The sequence below is a fragment of the Ambystoma mexicanum genome, chromosome 3q (assembly GCF_040938575.1).
Source record: "Ambystoma mexicanum isolate Mex_15411 chromosome 3q, UKY_AmexF1_1, whole genome shotgun sequence".
Classification (NCBI taxonomy): Eukaryota; Metazoa; Chordata; class Amphibia; order Caudata; family Ambystomatidae; genus Ambystoma; species Ambystoma mexicanum.
Window position 1 is genome coordinate 726806177 of NC_090926.1, and position 18503 is coordinate 726824679.

General features: G+C 42.9%; 1 protein-coding gene across 1 annotated transcript in view; it reads right to left on the reverse strand.

Annotated features, from left to right (window-relative positions):
- The window catches only part of MGAT5B (alpha-1,6-mannosylglycoprotein 6-beta-N-acetylglucosaminyltransferase B), a 1313368-nt gene that overhangs the window by 571531 nt on the left and 723334 nt on the right, over positions 1 to 18503 (reverse strand). The gene's annotated exons all lie outside the window — the stretch shown is intronic.

Genomic DNA, 18503 nt, shown 5'->3' on the forward strand with positions numbered 1-18503 from the left:
TTGTCTGAGTATGGAGTGGACTTGATGGATGCTATGGTAGCAATCAAGTCTTCCATGGAGAGTGTTTTTAATGCTATCCAGGATGTACCGACTTTACATGATGGGACATGTCGGATGTTAGCTGTACAAATGGTATCTATTTACTGGCTGATCTTGTTGATCTTAATGATGGTGGTGGCCTTTTCAATGGAGTACATTATGGTAGGGATGGTAAGAGCATATATGCAGTGCTTGATGGACTTGACTAGGAGTTTGCTTTCACTTTCAGCTTTGACTTTGATGTTCTGTTAATAGGTGGACTTGGCCGTGATGAACCATTATCTGTAGATTGAATGGAGATCTTTGAGTAGTGTGAGGTCAGAAGCATCATGGGACTGGTGCTAGATCTTTTCTTGTTTTTCGTTGGTTCGTTTGTTGAGATGGACCCCTTAGGTGTACCAGAGTGAAGAGATTTTGGCCATGAGGGTGGTTTGTTTCACAGGGGCAAGGTGGTTGATCTTGAAAGTTAGGATGGATATGAAAGCTTCACGAAGAGCCCAGGTTGGTTTGTGGTTGTTTGTCCCTGGTGAGTCAAAGGTTTTTCAGATCTTCCATGAGGGATTCCACTGGTAAGTTCTTAAATAATCGGAAGCCTGGTTGGCTGGGTTTCTGTGGGAAGAGCTTGACAGGGGGTGGGGGTGCTGAAAGTCAAAGAGGATTGCTAGATGGTTTGACCATTCAAGTGGGAGAGGAGGTTTGTTTTGTAGGGTTGGCAGGGTGGCGACGATGAGGTTAAGAATGTTGCCTTTGCTGCATATTTTATCTTTCATGAGTTGTGTGAGGTTCAGGGTGCCAGGAAGGCAGTGTAGTGCTACCCTCATGGTTATAGCTGCCTGGTTGCTGGGGTGATTGAAGTAGCTAAGGAAGATGCTGTTGGCATATGTGTGAGACAGGTGAGGATGTTTGGATTTTGGGGTCTGTAGATGAGGTGGAAGGTGACTGTGCTCTATGAGGAGAGTGGAAAAAGGCAGAAGAGCAGTAAATGGCAGAATAGGACTTCAAAGTGGCAAATGGTAGCTTTGTCCAGCCTGTGCATGGCCATGAGGTTTTGTGGCTGATGTTGTGGCCTCTGCCCTTTTTTACAGCTTGTCTCAATGTTGGGTGCTGTAGCCATTGTAAACAAGGATGTCTAGGATGTGGGTGGGGGTTGCTGCCATCCATGTCTCAATGATGAAGAGGGCATGGGCAGTGAAGATGACTGTGATTTCTGCCGCATACCTCATTACAAAGCAGACATTGGTGAGCATCAGTTTTCATGTTGTGGTGGGTGATGGACTGCATATGGGTTTGTAGGGATGTGGATGAGTTTGCTGCAGTGCACTGTCCATGATGATGGTGGTGGGCGGTCTGGTTGGTATCATCCAGTGAAGGTGGGGATGGGCTGTGGAGAGAGAGAGATGAGACACATAGTATTAGGTGCTTTCCTGGAATTTGGTAGGCAGGGTTAAGGTCCAGGGTCCTCCTGGTCCAAAAAGAAGTGACCCTTGTCTGCCCTTAGTTGAGGATGGCCAGGTGAAGAATGTCATGGGGTGAAGGGAGAAGTAGCATAGTAGGCACAGTTGGGCGCTGTCAGGAAGAAGAAATTAGGTCACTTGACCTGCTTTCTCTGTCTGGTGCTGTGTTTGCACTTGCATCAGCTGACAAAGTGCAAAAGAGTTGACTATTTTGGGGAGGGCTGATTGGAGTTGCAGTCCAAACCACATGTAAATCCAAAGCCTGCATACCCCTACAAAATGACATCATTCGTTTCATGAAGAAAACTGCTTTCTTCAAAACCGTCTTCATCCATCCTGCGCACGCATTTCAGTAACCTTACGGCCCTTCAGTAACTCAAATGAAGGGTAAATTACATTGCTATGTGGCTAGTGTGGTATTCCCTCTCTCTACCTCTTGGTGCCTCGCATACACCAATTCCAATGTGTGGTAGCCTATTCCACACACTCCTATACTATCTTGATGTACCTCTAAATGAGACCAATTAATTATGAATGGTTCAAAACACATCTATAATGCTTAACACCACAATCTTGAAATATGTTCTCATGACCCATGACACAATTTGTATCCTATTGGCAACTTCTGGAAAGCCATATTCCTAAAAATCCTCATAAAAAAACGTACCAGAGATTGACTGGTGGGATTTCCTGTCATCCTTCCACAGCAAAGAATAGTCCCATACCACGATCACATGTTGCTAGTCAGGCAGAGGAGACCTGAAAGGACTCTTGACGTCAACCATCAATTTCCTCTATGGATCCTCAGCAGTCTCCACAACATGCAGAGAAGACATACACACGCTGCTTCCCTTTTCCACACTCAAACACTAAACAATTGTATATGTTCCTAAACTCCTAAACGTCTCCAGCCATCCTGGGTGACCTATTCTAGAAGTCGTCTTTTGCTTAATGCCCAGCACACATGGCCACCTTTCTATTTAATCACCCTTTGCTGTAACACATTTGATAGCAATAGTTTCCCACCTATTTTCAGAATCCCGTGTTCCTTAGATACCTCGCTTCTGCAGCTCTTCAGATGTTTTGGGCTTTGACAGCCATGATCACTCACCAATGAATATTTTGGCTAGAGTTGATGGGAGTAGTAACCCAAAATATCTATAGAGCCACAGTTTCAGGCATCTGTGTTAGCTAGTTTGAAGTAAGGTTTATCACAGACATGCCCTTTCTTAAGGCCACTCATCTGGAGACATCTCCAGATATATAACAGGTCTGCATCCTGCAATGCGTCACACGCCACCGCCACAGTGTCCACAACACTTCACGTGCTTCTTCGTCACCATCATGATCATCCTCTGTGTCCTTGAGTCTGTCCAACAGCATCTTGCAGAGGCAATCAGCCCGTTTCTTCTTTCCCTCAACTCAGAGGCTACTCTCACCCTTCTCAGGGATCCTTTGTTAAAAAACGCTGCTACCAAAATGTTCACAAGCCATTTGTGATCACTTTCCAAACCAAATATCCACCACTAGGCCAACATTTTAAAGCGTGGCGATCAGCCAAGCACTAGTGACAGTATCCTACTCGTATTACTCGCTGCATAGTTTGCTTCAGGTGGATTAAGGTTCACGGATACAAGTGCAACAACGGTTGACTTCCTTCTAGTTTTGGGTTACCACAGCTCCTATGTCATAAGCACAGAAAGGGGTCCTCAATGAGGAAGACTCTTCGACTGTTTACTTTATACTTCTAAAACGACGTTCTTGTTCTTTATCTCCCTCACATGAAACATGTTTTAAGAAATCTTCATGTAGTCTCTAATTCTTCTGCAAATGTCTTTATGAAACATGAGAAGTATTCATACAACTCTATATGGTAGTTTCTGTTCATACAGACATCCTGGCATGTGCTCTACTAAAATTATATTTTAAATAATCTCCTTTCAGACAATTCCCTCACATTTCTTTTGGCTGATGCAGATAGAAGCCTTGCGGTGAGGGTGCAGAAAACAGATTCAATCTGTGCCTACAGTATGCAACCTTTATACTCTCCTGTTTCATGACTAACCCTGGGCCATGGGTCTGCAACCTGTGCCTCTCCAGTTACCGTGATCCCTCATTGTTGACTATGTTGGCTTGATCTGATAGGAGTTTTAGTCCAAAACATTTGGAGAGCCAAAGTTTGCATAACCCGGTCATAGGTGAGTCAATTAGGCTATAGCCTGAATCACATGAAATTTCACTGTGGGTAATTCGTGTTCCGTCAAACGTTTAAGGGATTCGGGTAACAGATTCAGGTTAAATTTATTATGACTAAACTTGCTAATTAAATTTTGTTGTAATTTGGATTGAAGAGGTTAGAACATTTCAAGGCCGGCATATGTTCAAAGCAGGCAACGTATAACGCGAATGGAATATGTCGGAAGTACAGAATCTTGCCTGCCGGGAATGCTCACTTAGAAAGCAAAGTGTCTAAATAACTAATGTCTTGCACCAGGCTGTTTCTTTAATATAGGACCCAAAAGGAAAGCTTTGCTTGCAGCTGACATTTTTTAATCTTTTATAAAATAAAAAATACTTAGGGCCTGATTCACCAAAGCGTTTTATAATCAAGCAATCCCAATGGAAAACGTACTGTGAATCAGGCCTTTATTGTCAAATTCAATTAAAGTAATGCAAATAAAATACACTAAAGAGCACCTTTTTATTAGTAGTACTTAGCTTTGAGAAATGCACATGCCATCTTATTCACAAAGGTGCTCTGCACATTTCCAGGGGCTCTACACCACAAATTGTGTGCTGGCCAGCCCCCTTGCATACATTGGTTTCAAATGCAGGCATGGTGCACCCTGCAGCCATTGGCCACTTATTGAAGAAGTATGTTTTATGATTTTCACCCGGGTATACAGCGCATAACATTGCAATCCTAGCTGACTAAATGGCATTTCTTAAAGGAGCGTTAGTATCTATATCATGAATGCTTAACATGTGACTGACCCAGCCTCCGTCCTACTGAACCTTCTAAATAATTTGGGCCTCATTAGGAGGCTGGCGGCTGTGGAATGAACGGTGCTGCACCGTTCATTCCGGTCCGCCACATTACGGATTTCCAGACCTGACGTGCATACCTCCACCCGTGAGCAAACCAGGATGCTAACAACGGACCCGTCATTAACGGGTCCGTTGTTAGCACTCTCCCCATTCCCATTGAGCCCTATGGGGGCTCAATGGGAATGGGGATGTACCCGGTCCGGGACCCGAGAATGGGAATTACCGGGCCTGCTAAAGTCAGCATGGCCCGGTAATTCCCTATTTTTGGGACTCGGACCCGGTACCCGGTTTGGGGGTAGCCATACCGGTAAGAACAGCATGGCTACCTCCAAACTCCTACTGAGGCCCATTGACCTGCAATAATGGACTCTACCTATCATGAAATAACCTCAGTCATTGGCATACAAGCAAACTCAGCAGAATGAACCTTCATGTACCTCAAATGCATGTTTGACTCTTCTCCAGCCCTATACGATTTTCAGAGGACCATGACTTTTACGAATTCCCCATATTGTAATAGTATAAACCTCAATAATACACAGGCCTCATTACGAGTTCTGCGGTAACCCACTGGTGCTACCGGCGGGTTCCACTGAACTCGTAACAGCGTTCCGCCACCTGATATCCCGGTGCCACTGGAACATTAGAAGTCCCGGCAGCCCAGGATGTTAGGCTGCGGAAAGTGTAAGTCCCCATTCCCTTGGAGTCCCATAGGGCTTTCTTTTCACTTCTGTTTTCTCTCTTCCTCTCTCCTGATGATGTCCCTGACTGCTTTGTGCACTGTTCACCTGGCCCCCCTCTGAACTCAGGCCCAGGCTCCTGCAAGTCCAGATGCCGTTTGGCTGCCTACGGATCCCCAGCACTTAAGGGTCTGTATCTGCAATCCTACAGTCCCTGCTCTCTGCACCTATGAGCCACCGCTGGCTGCGCTTACTGAGTTACCAGCACTTCTCCCTTCCCCTTCCCCCTTGGCACTTCTACCCCCCATCCCCACACTTGTGCGATCTGAATGACACAAGGACTAGTAAGATCATTGCTCTGTGCTCCTTTTGTGTCCCCCTCCTTGTCGTACCTAGAAACACTTGTGTGCATGCACGTTATCCATGACTTACGATATCATATGTGTTTGAGCTAATGCAGCATTGAATAGTTGAATGCACAACTGCCTTTTGTTATTGTCATCCAATGCTGTCCCAGTGGTTATAGTGCTTGGACCAGCGTCTTGCTATGACATTATTTAAAGTTGCATAAATCAAAGTGTTATGCTGGAACACTTCTACTTGAGGAACGCGTTCAAATAACTATTTATCACAATCTGGAAAAGGGTCACCATTCATGCTGGCCAGATGTCTTTCTGTTCAAATGATATGTCCCTCTAGGGATAATAACCACAATCAAACGCCATGAAAATGTATGCAGTTCTAGTTGGATGTATGGTGAACACATGCCTACTATAGAAATCTGCTGTGCCTTACCAAACGATTGCATTAGGTTATGCACTTTAGGTAGAAGTATCCCCAGGTAGGTATTGTTTTCCACTACTTCGATGGGGAAAGAGTCTATTTTCCACCCACATTTCTTGTATTTTGCATTTCCTATAACCACATGTTTGTCTTGGATTGGTTAATTTTAGGTTTGCTCGTTTCTGACTACTTATGTAGTGCAGATAAAGCTCTGTAGGCCTCTGGGGGTTCTATTGATGATGACCGTCATCCACCTAAGATAACCATGACTGCGATTGAGGGGCAAGGCGAGGGGGGACATCCAGCATGTCTGCTACATACAGATTATGTAATGGGGTGCAAGGATGCATCCTTGTTTGAGACCATTATCAGTGTTAATGGGGAGGATAGCAACCCTGTGTGATTAAGCCTTTTAATGACAGAAGTGTATTGATGCATCTTAGGGATGTATCAAGTTCCCACTTTTCCAGTTTATCCACAACCGAGGCCTGTCAACACAATCATAAGCTCCAGAGTAATTAATGAAGACCAAATACAATTGGGAACCAGTGGTGTTCATAGTCGATTGTATCCAATACTGGAGGGTCTATATGTTGTAAATATTCCTCATACCCTTGGCGGTTTCCGGGTTGCTGCTTCTGGAGCAGTTGTTTCTTCTGCGTGCCTGTCCATCAACCATTAAGCAGTATGTTACAAAATAGTTTGAATGGTGAGTCCACCATAATGAAATTAAATGAAATGATATTTTATTTATATTGTACTCGTACACAAATGTTTCAGAGCGCGACCAGGCAAAGGGAGGGGAACAGGGGAGAACAAAAACAACGATCTTACTAGGACCTGTGACATTGAGAACGTGCAAGTGCATGGAGGGGGAGAAAGGGGTAAAGTGCATGGAAGGGAAAAGAGGAAAATGCGGAACAGAATAAATAAATAAATAAAAATAATTAAAGGTGGTGGTGCAGCCGGCAAGTGGCAAGTGCTAGGTTAAGCAGATAGGGTGTATCTGATAGGAACAGAAGAGAAGTGGGTGGGGGACTGTATGGGTACAGATACAGACCCCAGTGCAGGAGGTGGCCAGGAGGCAGTGCAGGGTGGTGGAAGGGTGAGCAGTTACCTGTGACCGAAGGACAGAGGGTGGCCAGGTAAACGGTGCCAAGAGAGAAAACAGATCATCAGGGGAGAAGAGTGGAAAAGGTAGAAGCGAAGAAGGAGGTCTCGAAGTGCTTCCGGAACCGGAGGTGGTTCTCCTCAAGTTTCAAGGTGGCAGGGAGGCTGTTCCAAAGCTAGAAGATGGTAGGAGGATGATCTGGAGCACACTTTCTGTGTATGCTATGTAACGTTGATTTATACCATGCACCGCTACCATTTGCATGGTCTCTAAGCAATCACGTGGCTCTGTGAGAAAGTTGGTGGGGTTGGTTAGTGAGGGAAGAGGGATAGGATCGGGGTTGTGCTTTTCTGTTGATGTATGCAGGACCACGAGGAACTGGCATCTTTGGATGACGGCTTTCTGAGTGTGCTTGGATTGTGTGCACCTGGCTTTTTGTATCAGGATAGGTAACATCCGGTGACTGAGTCATTTGTTGTTTGGGGATGTTTGCCCTTGTGGTTGATGTGTTGCTTGTGTGTTTTGTGTGTAGTATTTCTAGCCCTCAGCACGTGTGTTGCACGGGTGGGTTCTGTGGGAGAGGAGCAAGGAGTAGGTGGTTTGTTAGTGGTTAGTGGTTGTTTTATTGTTGGTTCCTGGATCCGTACTGTTCCACGATTGCCTTGGGTCCGGGGAGTGAGTTGTGAGGGGTTCTTGTTTTATGCCTGTCTCAGGGAATTGAATAACCAGGTTTCTGTCATTTTATGAAGCTTAGTTGGTCTTCTGGAATTCTAATTTCCTTTGGTAATGAGTTCCATAGTTTGTGGTTCCTCCGAATTTCCTTTTCACATAGTGTTTCGTTTTGATTTGGACATCGTTGCTCAATCTTCGGTTTCTTCCTGGTTGGTAGCAGTTAAATTTTGATTGAAGAAATGTGGCTCCTTGTCCATGTAGTGATTTGTGTGTGATGCAGAGGGCTTTGAAGTTAATGCATATTTTTATTGGAAGCCAGTGCAGGCTTCCTAGGGCTGGTGTTATGTGGCCTCTTCTGTTTAGTCTCAGGAGTAGTCTTGCTGCAGTGTTTTGGATGCATTGGAGTTTTTTTCTGTGAGACGTTCCGACATTCCAAGGTATAGGCTGTTGGTGTATTTCAGTCTCCATTGTACCAGGGTAATGATTGAAAGAGTTATGTGTGTGAAGGTGAGGTAGGGGAGTATCCCTCTAATTAGTCATATGAGGTAGATTCCCCTGCAGGGGAGGTGATTATTTCTGTTTTGTTTGGGTTTAGTTTCAGATTGCTGATTGTCATCCAGGTGAATATATCCTTGAGGCATTTGTTGAGAGTTGTGTTTGGGTCTTCGGTTGAGGTTATCTTGAAGATGAGTTGGGTACCATCTGTGTAGTTGCAGGTGGTCAGTCCATGGGTTTGGATGAGTTTCATTAGGCGGAACATGTAGCTGCTGCAGAGGAGTGGGGTGAGGCTGGTTCCTTGTGGTATGCCACAGGTGATGTTTTTGGTGTTACATGTAAATGACAGTAAGCATGTTCTTTCAGTTTGGTTGGCGAGGTAAGATTTTAGACATTATAGAGCAGAGTCTCTTATGCTGCATTCCTCCAGTCCCTGAATTAGTGTAGTGTGTTTGATTGTGTTGAAGGCAGCTGACATGTCTAGTAGTATGAAGGCCAATCGGGTTGTTGTCTGCATTTATTTGTAGGTTGTCCCGTATGGATAGAAGTGCTAATCCCATTCCTTTCATAAGTCTGAAGATGACTTGGGAGTGGTTGAGTGTTCCATTGCTTTCTACATGGTTGAGCAGTATTTTGTAGATGGTTTGTGGTTCTCAAGTTACTTTGCTGGGTAGGGTAGGTTTGATATAGGTCTGAAGTTGGTGGGCTACTCCACATTTCTTGTTTCGTTTTTTAGGAGGTGGTTGATGTATGCTGATTTGAAGGTTTTGACCACTTTTCCCATGTTTAGGGATAGCTTCATTAGTAGGTGGAAGTATGAGGCTGGAGTTATGTGGCTGAGGATTTATTTGAAGATGCCTGGTGGGCATGAGTCACAGAGGGATCCTAAGAGATTGGCGTCTTTAATTAATTTGGTGAATGTTTCTTCATTTATAGATTTGAATCGGTTGAGTGTTGTGGTCATTGGTGTTGCTCTGGTTTCTAGTGGTTCCGTATTTTGGTTTATTGCTGTGTGGCTTACATTGATGGTCTGTTACATTTCTTCTATTTTTGTTATTAGGTGGTTTGTGATGTTGTCTCATAGGGAGTGTGATGGTAGAAAGCATTTGTTGCATGATGTCAGGTTTTTTAATTTCTTGATGATTTTGAATAATTCTTTGTGTGGGTTAGTTTCCGATTGTATTCTGGTGGTGTAGTATGGTTTTATTTGTTTTTAGGACTGCTGATTTGTGCTTTCTGAGTTGTCGTTGGAATTTGTTTTTGTCCGATCGGTGTACTGGTGTCTCCATTGTTTTTCCAGTTTGTGTTTTTTTTTAGTTTCCTCAGTTCTTCTGTGAACCATCTTGCTCCAATTTGTTTTGCATTGGCTTTGAAGAGTTGTGCAGGTTTTAATTTATGTAGGGCCTCTGTGATCCAGATGTCCAGATTTTCTTCTGTTGAGTCTGGAGTCATTCTCTTTAGCTTGGAGATATTTGGTTTTGTTGATTCCAATAGCTCTGTTACAGTTTACAGGTCAAGACTCTTCCAGTTTCTTTTGTTAGTAGCATGGAGTATTACATTTCTGGGCATTATGCAGATCAGGATTTTTACGGTGAATGGGACCAAGAGGTAAGCCCTCCATATGATTGGTACCAGTGGGGTGGTGGTTCAGAGTCCATCTCTGCAGAACATTGCATCAAAGGTATGTCCAGCACTGTGGGGGGGCGTCTGTTTACTATTTGTTTGAAGTGGAGGGTTTCCAGTAGTGCACTGGAGGAGTTTGCTGTGGTTTTGTTTTTGTTTTTGAACCAGATGTTGAAGTCTCCCAGGACAATGATGTTATCATGATAAGTGGAAATGTTGGCGATGGCATCAGTGAACTTTGTTGCAAAGTGGGGTAGTAGGATGGCGGTCTCTAGATCAGGAACATCTGTAGGTTGTCTTGGGCATGAGCTTGATGTTGGTAAGGTGTGATTTGCAGTCTTCTATGTCTGTTGGGTCGAGTGGTGTGCCCTAGATGTGGTCTTTGTGCATACATGTGATTCCACCTCCTCTCTTGTTTTCTCTGTTCAAGTGTATTAGTTTGAAGCTGTCTGGTATGGCTTAGTGGGCGATTGTTTTGTAAGAGTCCGATAGCCATGTTTCTGTGAAGAAGAGTGTGTTGGTGCCACCCTCGCTTAGGAGGTCGTGCATTTCTGTTTTGTGTTTGGCCATGAATCTTACGTTGAATAGGCTGTGGAGTAGAGTGTGTAGTTTTTCTTGTTTATTGTTGCATATCCTTTCCTGTGTCTTATCAGGGTAGTGTCTGTCACGTTTTCTTTTCATGAGGTTCTGTCTTGGATGAGGCTATTATTTGCTGATTGTGTAGTTCAGGCCTCTGTCTCGTTGTTGACGAGTTCTATTCGATTGAGAAATGGGTTTCTTTGTTCTAGTTCATGGTAATGTGTTGTTTGTCTGTACGTGTGGCATTTTTTCCAGTCTTTAGTTATGTAGTCTTTGGTTATGTAAGGGTTGTGGATGGTTAGTGATTCTAGCTTACTTCAGATTTCTGTTGGGATCTTTCTGAAAATATCTTTAGAGTTGCTGGGTTCTGTGTGTTGGCAGTCTGTTGGGGTCCAGGATTGTTTTGGTCCTTGCTTGTGAGTGGTTTGTGTATTGTTTGTTTTCTGTTCAGGTAGGATCATAGGTGTGAGGTAGCGGGAGATGTTTTCTGATTTTGTTCTTTTCTTGGTCTGTGTTATTAGTATGTTTAGTGGTGGCTGGTGGAAATTTTGGGGTGTTGCAAATTCTGGTAGGAGGTTCCTGTTCCACAGAGGTACGATTTCCTTCCTATTTATGTTATCCATTCTTGTTCCTTTCTTCTTCTTCTATCGTGCCATGTTTGTGGTATGGCTGTCTTGGATTTGGGTTTGTGGTGTATTCCAGGGGCGGGTGCCTTCCCGGGTGGCTTACTTTCTGGAGGTCAGTGGTTGGTTAAATTAACTGCAATATACAGTTGCATCTGTCTGGCTGTGGTTGTCAGTTGTGGCCTTTGTTATGGATTCGGAATCTGATTGTGGTATATTCCAGGGGCGAATGCCCTCCTGGGTTGGTTATTTTCCCAGACTTGGGTTAAATCATTGCACTTCGACCCACAGTGACATCTGTCTCACTGTGGTTGTTGTATTGTGCCTCCATTTTGGAGTCTGGCTTTCGATGTATATTCCAGGGGTGAATGCCGTCCTGATTTGGTTATTTTCCCGGACTCAGGTTTAATAATTATGCTGCAACACGTAGTGGTTATTGCCTCACAGTGATTGTTGTGTTGTGTCACCATTTTGGATTTGGTTTGGGGCTGTATGCATATTCTAAGGTGGGTGTCTGCCTCAGTTGGTCCCTTTTCTGGTGTTGGGCTAAATCAATGTGCTCCTGTCCACAATGGTGTCTGCCTCGCTGCTGTTGTTTTATTGTGTCTCGGTTTTGGATTTCTGATAAATTCCATGGGTGGGTGCCCTCCTGATTCATTTATTTCCTGGTCTCGGGTTAAGTTGAAGTGTTCCGACACACAGTGGTATCAGCCTAGCTATAGCTGTTGTATTTTGCCTCTGTTTTTGATTCAGGTTAGTGATATATTCCAGGTGCTCTTGCCCTACTGGTGGTTTTGGTTATGTTGGTGTGCTACGGAACAGTGTTGCCTCTCGCTGTTGGATGGAGGTCTTTGTTTCTCTCCGGACTTCATGGTCTCAGTCTTGGGCTTGGGTTTGGGAGGAGTGTATTCCATGGGGTGAGAGTCCTTCTGGGTTGCTTACTTTGTTGAACTCAGCCACAGGTCGGTGTGATGTAGTACACAATGATGTCTACCTTGTTGTGGCTGCAGGGTTGTGAGGCTTGCTTTGTCGATTTGGTCTTGCCTTCTGATTTCTGCTGTATTCCAGGGACAAGTCGCTTCCGGGGTTTTTCCTTTCCTGAGATCAGAGATATAGTGGTGTGTTGCCACACCCTGTGGGGTCTGCCTCTCTGTGGTTGTGGGGTTGTGTTTGCTTGCTTTTTCACCTTGGTCGTAGATTTGGGCTTGAGAAAGGGCAGCAGGATTGGGGACAGTGGATAACTTTGGGAGATCTGCTAGAATCAATGCAGTGGTGAACTTTGAGGGTCAGCAGTGGCGAAATTCAAGTGCATCAGATTCTTTGTAGTGGATATACTCAAATGCAGAGGTTACACTCAAGATGGGGCTAGTTTGAAGGATTTGACTCAAAGTGGTGCTAAAACCATGCAGTGGCTACATTGGAAATGCAGCTGAAATCGACTCAGTGGCAAGGTTCAAGGTGCAGCTGACCTTTAAACAGAGTCCATACCCAAATGTGCACCTAGATTCAATACAGCTATGCTCAAAATGAACCTACACCCAAACAGTGGCTATTTTCAAGTATCAGCCAATTCAATACAGTGGTTATATGAAAAATGTGCTTATATGTAAACCATGGCTATACTCAAACATTAGCTGAATTCAATACAGGGGCTATACTCAAAATGCACCTAAATTTCAAACAGCAGCTATACTCAAGTATCAGCTCATTTCAATACAGTGGCTATACTCAACGATGCACCTGGATTTAAAATAGTGGCTATACTCAAATATCAGCTACATTCAAAATAGTGGCTATACTCAGAATGCACCTAAATGTAAACAATGCCTATACTAAAAAAGGCACCTATAGGGATAAGTATAGAATTCCTCCAAGATTCAGGAATATTAGCTTCTCATGATACGCTCTTAAATATTGTATTTAGAATGATTGCCCAGGTTAATGGGTCATTTTTATCTTGAGATTTGCAATACCATCAGGACCCGGTGGTCTGGAATATTTGAGCCTCAGAATAATCTGTTTCTCTTCCATCCACCTTCATTTGCTAATGGAGTGGAGTGTTTTAATCTTTTTAACCCATGCCTGTTCAGAGACAGGGTTAATTTATTGTGCCACTAAACCACTAGTGTGCTTGTTATATATCTTCCAAAATGTCTTGTAATAATAATAATAATAATAATAATAATAATAATAATAATAATAATAATCATTGGAACAAAGTGAATTAAACATAATTGGTCACTGCACATTGTGGGTAGAATATGAATAAATACCAAGCCAGTTTTTTTTATTTAGTGTGAACATTTCTAATCCTGCCCATCTTTGTTAAAGTTTCTAATGATATTGATTGATTGATTGATTTCTCTTATATCATGTTTTTTGGAACTTGTTCTCTCCGCAATCACTACAACATAGATTTTTCTATCTGCCAAATTGGAAGTAGTGGTCCATTTGATAGTGGCATTAATTGGGTGTGTTAATACAATATCTAATATAGAATCGGAAAGGAGGGTCTATAATTCATTGCCTACTGTTTTATTATGTTTTAGTTTAGTGTTAAACATGTTTACATTCACTTCAGTCCAAATGATTATATTACCCTGCTTGTTACATCTATATGTTCCTGCCAAATAGGGGTTCTTGTGTGCAACATTGTTGGCATTGTTGGCTTTAACATAGCATGATCATATAATTGAGTGTGCATGGTCTCTAACTTCTGAACACATGTCTTCAGTTATCTTTAACAGATTGCTGGTTACTATACAGATCATGTACCATGGATGGTCAGGTAGCTCAGTGGTAGAACTTGTGCTTGACAAGTGACAAATGTAAGGTACAAGTGCTACCCCCAAGCTATCTGCTGACCATGTCACAGTTTCAACAACTAGAAGGACCCTCTCTGCTTTTCATCCTTCTGAGGTTGATCAATTAAAGGACGTCAGTTTGGGTAAGAGAAATGATAGTGTTATGAAGCAGCAGAACAATGGTAGCCGAAAGCATATGCACATAGAACTATAAGCAGGTGAATTTATTCGTACCATTTTTCCATGCGCTGAATTGCCTTTTAACCTGTCAGATTTAGAGTGGTGTTGGGAAAATAACATTAATCCTTCCATACAGTGACACGAGTATTTTTAGCAACAGGTGTGAAAGTACTCTTTTTTTCAACCTGTCCTTCTGAGCTCTGATGCGCTCACATTGGGTAATGTGTTGGATATAGAAAGACATCTGAAATGTGGCTGCAGTCTAACACTATTGGGGATTCTGGTGGTATTCTAATCTCTCCCTAAGAATTCTTCTGAACCCAAAATGGTGCATTGTAGCCACTTCTAAGAATCTGGTAGACCGTAGCATTTAAAAAGGAGCACATTTTATTTTTCAGATTTACCTTTGTCATAAATTGCATTATGTCCCTATAATATGAAGGGTTCTAGACTCCCAGCCAGGCCACATAGTCTATAGCCACACATTAAATGGTCATGTTAACTTTAACAGAGATGCATTTCATAATTTCCATACAGAACTATTAACTGTGTCAGCCTTCTCTTCTCAAGAACAATTGGAGATATACAGACCATTAATGTAACTTTTCAGAATGGATAATAGGGTAAATGTGTTCACTAGAAACCAAAAAAGCTTGATACGTTTAGAAAATGCATTGTTTTCTTTCTATTCAGAAAACATGAGATTAGTGATTCCCTAACAACATGTCTGTCTGGCAGCCTTGTCCAGTTTCCTACATTTTTTTATGAGGGTGTGGTTACATTATTAGTAGTATTATAAAAACATAGTAGCAGAAGAGCAGGAGAATTCAGAAACGTATGCAATATTGTGTTAAACAAGATAAAGCACTGATGTCTTTTACGTTTGTGCAAAACGCCCATTTTGTTCACACATGTCAGTTCATAAACTGTTAATTTTTGCACTGCACAATCCAGTCATAGCCATATGGCTAACCTGCCCAGTCGGTACCAACCACAAACAACTTAGCTATGTTCATTTTGACATACAGGTAACGGGTACACCACCCTGCATCCTTCAACACCAAAGGTTTCTGCATCTGCCTTCCCATTAACCGACCAACACACACTGCCCTCCTTTCTTACAGAGCCATGCACAGCAAGCCCAATATTATTGGCATATGAATACAATATGAGACCACTTTACATTACTTTAAGCAACAGATAAAGACAATATTGGCTTCAGTTCAAATGTAAACACACAAAGGCCCTCATTAGGACCATGGCGTTAAGGGGTTAACAGCGCCGTAAAAGGCTGCAGTGCCGTTAACCCCTTAACGCCTTACTACGAGGTCCCTTTGCGGCTCCCGACCTGGACGGCTGGTCTGCACCAATTGCTGCCTTCCCCATTCCCATTGAGCCCTATAGGCAAAAATGGGAATGGGGAAGAGCCATGGAGAAAGGGGGAATTACCACCCCACCAACCTTGGAATGGGCTGGTAATTCCCCCTTTCTCCATGGCAGACTCCGGCATGGACCGTGTTGCTAATAGCACCATGGTTTAGCGCCGGAGTCCTAATGAGGGCCAAAATATTCTGTTCTGTTAGAAGTTGATTGGCTAACATGAAAACAGTGCTGTGACTTAGCCTTCAAAAGCCAGCTGTTTGCAGGCATTAGTGGGGTCCCTGAAACGCCACCACAGCTTACGATATCTGAATCACGAAGATGCAAGAGCCTGGAGGACACTTCTAATTCACAACCTCTTGACCTGCCTGTGTATGGCAGCTAGCAGAAATGTTGATGACTACATTGAGACTGTAATTTTAGACTCTGGGCCTAAAGATTGTCACATTGTCACTTTGCCACTTTCTCCAAAGTTTGATTTTGAATGCTTTCTTCAATAATTTGGATGCAGAACTACATTGTACAGATTAACTGTCTTGGAAACAAGCAGCACAAAGCTTTAAAAATAGATAACAGTATACTGCTCATTGGGCTAACAATTGGCAGTTTGTCAATTTAAATTCAATTATTTTTACTGTTTCTATATTTTGGGGACTGAAATAAGAAATCGTTATCTATTTTCTTTTTCAAAATATATTTTTGCCCCATGAATATAGATCTCTTTTAAGTTGTGCTTAGTCAACTGCCCATAGGAGCTGTGGACTTCTTTTTTTACAGTTTTGTAATGCTCTCCATTTAATGGGTTACCCTGAGGTTGATCAGAATAACCTCACCTATCTCCTGGTTTGCCAATCCACAGCATCACAATTGTGAGTATGATTTTAAGTTGTACTGGGCAGCAATGGCTACATACACATTACTGATTGGTTGTTGGTAGTTTTAACATTTTAGAAGAGAAGGCTTCTGGTTATCTACCGCACTACTTAATTTCTAGTTTTAGGAACTGTATAGTGTTTGATTATTCTATTTTAAATGCTCATATATTATCTCTACAAGAGAATCAATATACATACAAGCTAAACAAGAGAGTGGGAGCCTTATTAATGGCTTTCTATCTATGAGTAAAAAAGACACTATATTGCAAGTGCAAACACTTGGGGCCTGTTTCACAGAATTGTTTTATAATGGTGCAATCCCATCGGAAAACGCTCTGTGAATCAGGCCCTTGGTGGTTTAGTTATAAAACTATGTCGGGAAGAAATTGAGAGCATCTAATGTTTATCATGCACACAAGGGCAATAAGCATTGATACTTAGATTTACCCACAGGGTGGGCCCACAACAGTATTGCTACCCAATATTAACCCTGTTAGTTCCTCAGGGGTAGTAGTTTTTCTGGCACTAAATCGCAGAGACCAAACTTTCTCGGGTGCTTTGCTTCGGGTACAGCACTATTCTCTGCCACAAAACCTGCCACAGCCCAAGGTGGGCATTTACACCATTGTTGGATGGATGTTAGGCTCTGGCATGCAGGGTATGATGTAAATAATGACACAATTTATTCTGAAACAGGACCAGCCCAGATTTTTTTTTTTTACTATTTTTGTCAGGATAAGGTTGGCATAATTTAGATGTTATATGTTCCATTTCATTATATGCTTTATGGTGTGGTAGCACCTGGGGTGGGGGCAGCAACCAATCAGGTTGCACGGAGTACGGGTTTAAACTACCGATCTAAGCCTGTGTTCCAAGCACCTGAGCAACCTGACGGCTGCTTCCCCCACACTGCCATCTTCCGTCCACCCTCCCTTCCCTTCTTCCCTTAATCCCTCGGCACCCACTGCTGCTGCTGTTGCCTCCTCCCATTGTCCATGCTGGCCACCATGGAAATGGAAGAGGGGCTCTGTATGCAGCCCAGTCTTCAAGCTCTATGGTGGCCATCTTGCTAATGTATTTTGTTTGCATGAACGGGACACTGCGAGGTGCCCCTTTAATTCAACCATAATACAATGCTCTAAGCACCCAGTATTACCGGATTGACAACCCGGGCTGCTAATAGCATTCATACCCATTCCGGCGCTACGCTTGAACCTTTAACTCCGGCCCCGGGCCGATAATAATGAATGCTTAATTATTTTTTATGTCAAGTGTACTGTTTTGCTTTTTTTAAAAAAATACAACCATTGAAATGTATACACTCCATTGCATCATAGATAAAATAATATATTTTCACGCATTTATATAATTATTAATTCGATTAAAGCACAGGTACACAGCATTTCAAATGATGAAGGTCAATAGCCAATTAAAAATAATTTGCTACGTATTCTCATTTTCTTAATTAAGAACACTGGCTGTTGATATGTTGTTGCATACATTGTTAAATTATCGTTTACTGCATGCATGTGTGTTTGCATATGTTATGCTGAAGGGTAGAGACTTTATTTAATCCTTTCTATATCAAGTTATGTGAGTTGTCATGTGTATGCCAGTATTTTCAGAAGCATTCTTTCTGCTAATCAGGCATTGACGCTTGCCATTTGCTTGGCATGTTGATTCCTTACTTAGTCATTTGATGGGGAACATTCAAAGATTAAGTCGTGTAAGCACGTGCAGTCTACTTGCCTCTACTCCTTTCAGAAAATATATGCCTGTGCTGCCTACTTGCCTGTACTCCTTTCAGAGCGTATAAGCCTGTCCTGTCTACTTGCCTCTACTCCTTTCAGAGCGTATAAGCCTGTGCTGCCTACTTGCCTGTACTCCTTTCAGCTCCTGTAAACTTGCTCAGCCTACTTGCCTCTACTCCTTTCAGCGCGTGTATGCATGTGCTGCCTACTTGCCTCTACTCCTTTCAGCGTTTGTAAGCCTGTGCTGCCTACTTGCCTCTACTCCTTTCAGCATTTGTAAGCCTGTGCTGCCTACTTGCCTGTACTCATTTCAGCACATGTAAGCCTGTGTTGCTTGCTTGTCTGTACTCCTTTCAGCGCATGTACGCCTGTGCTGCCTACTTACCTCTTCTCCTTTCAGCACGTG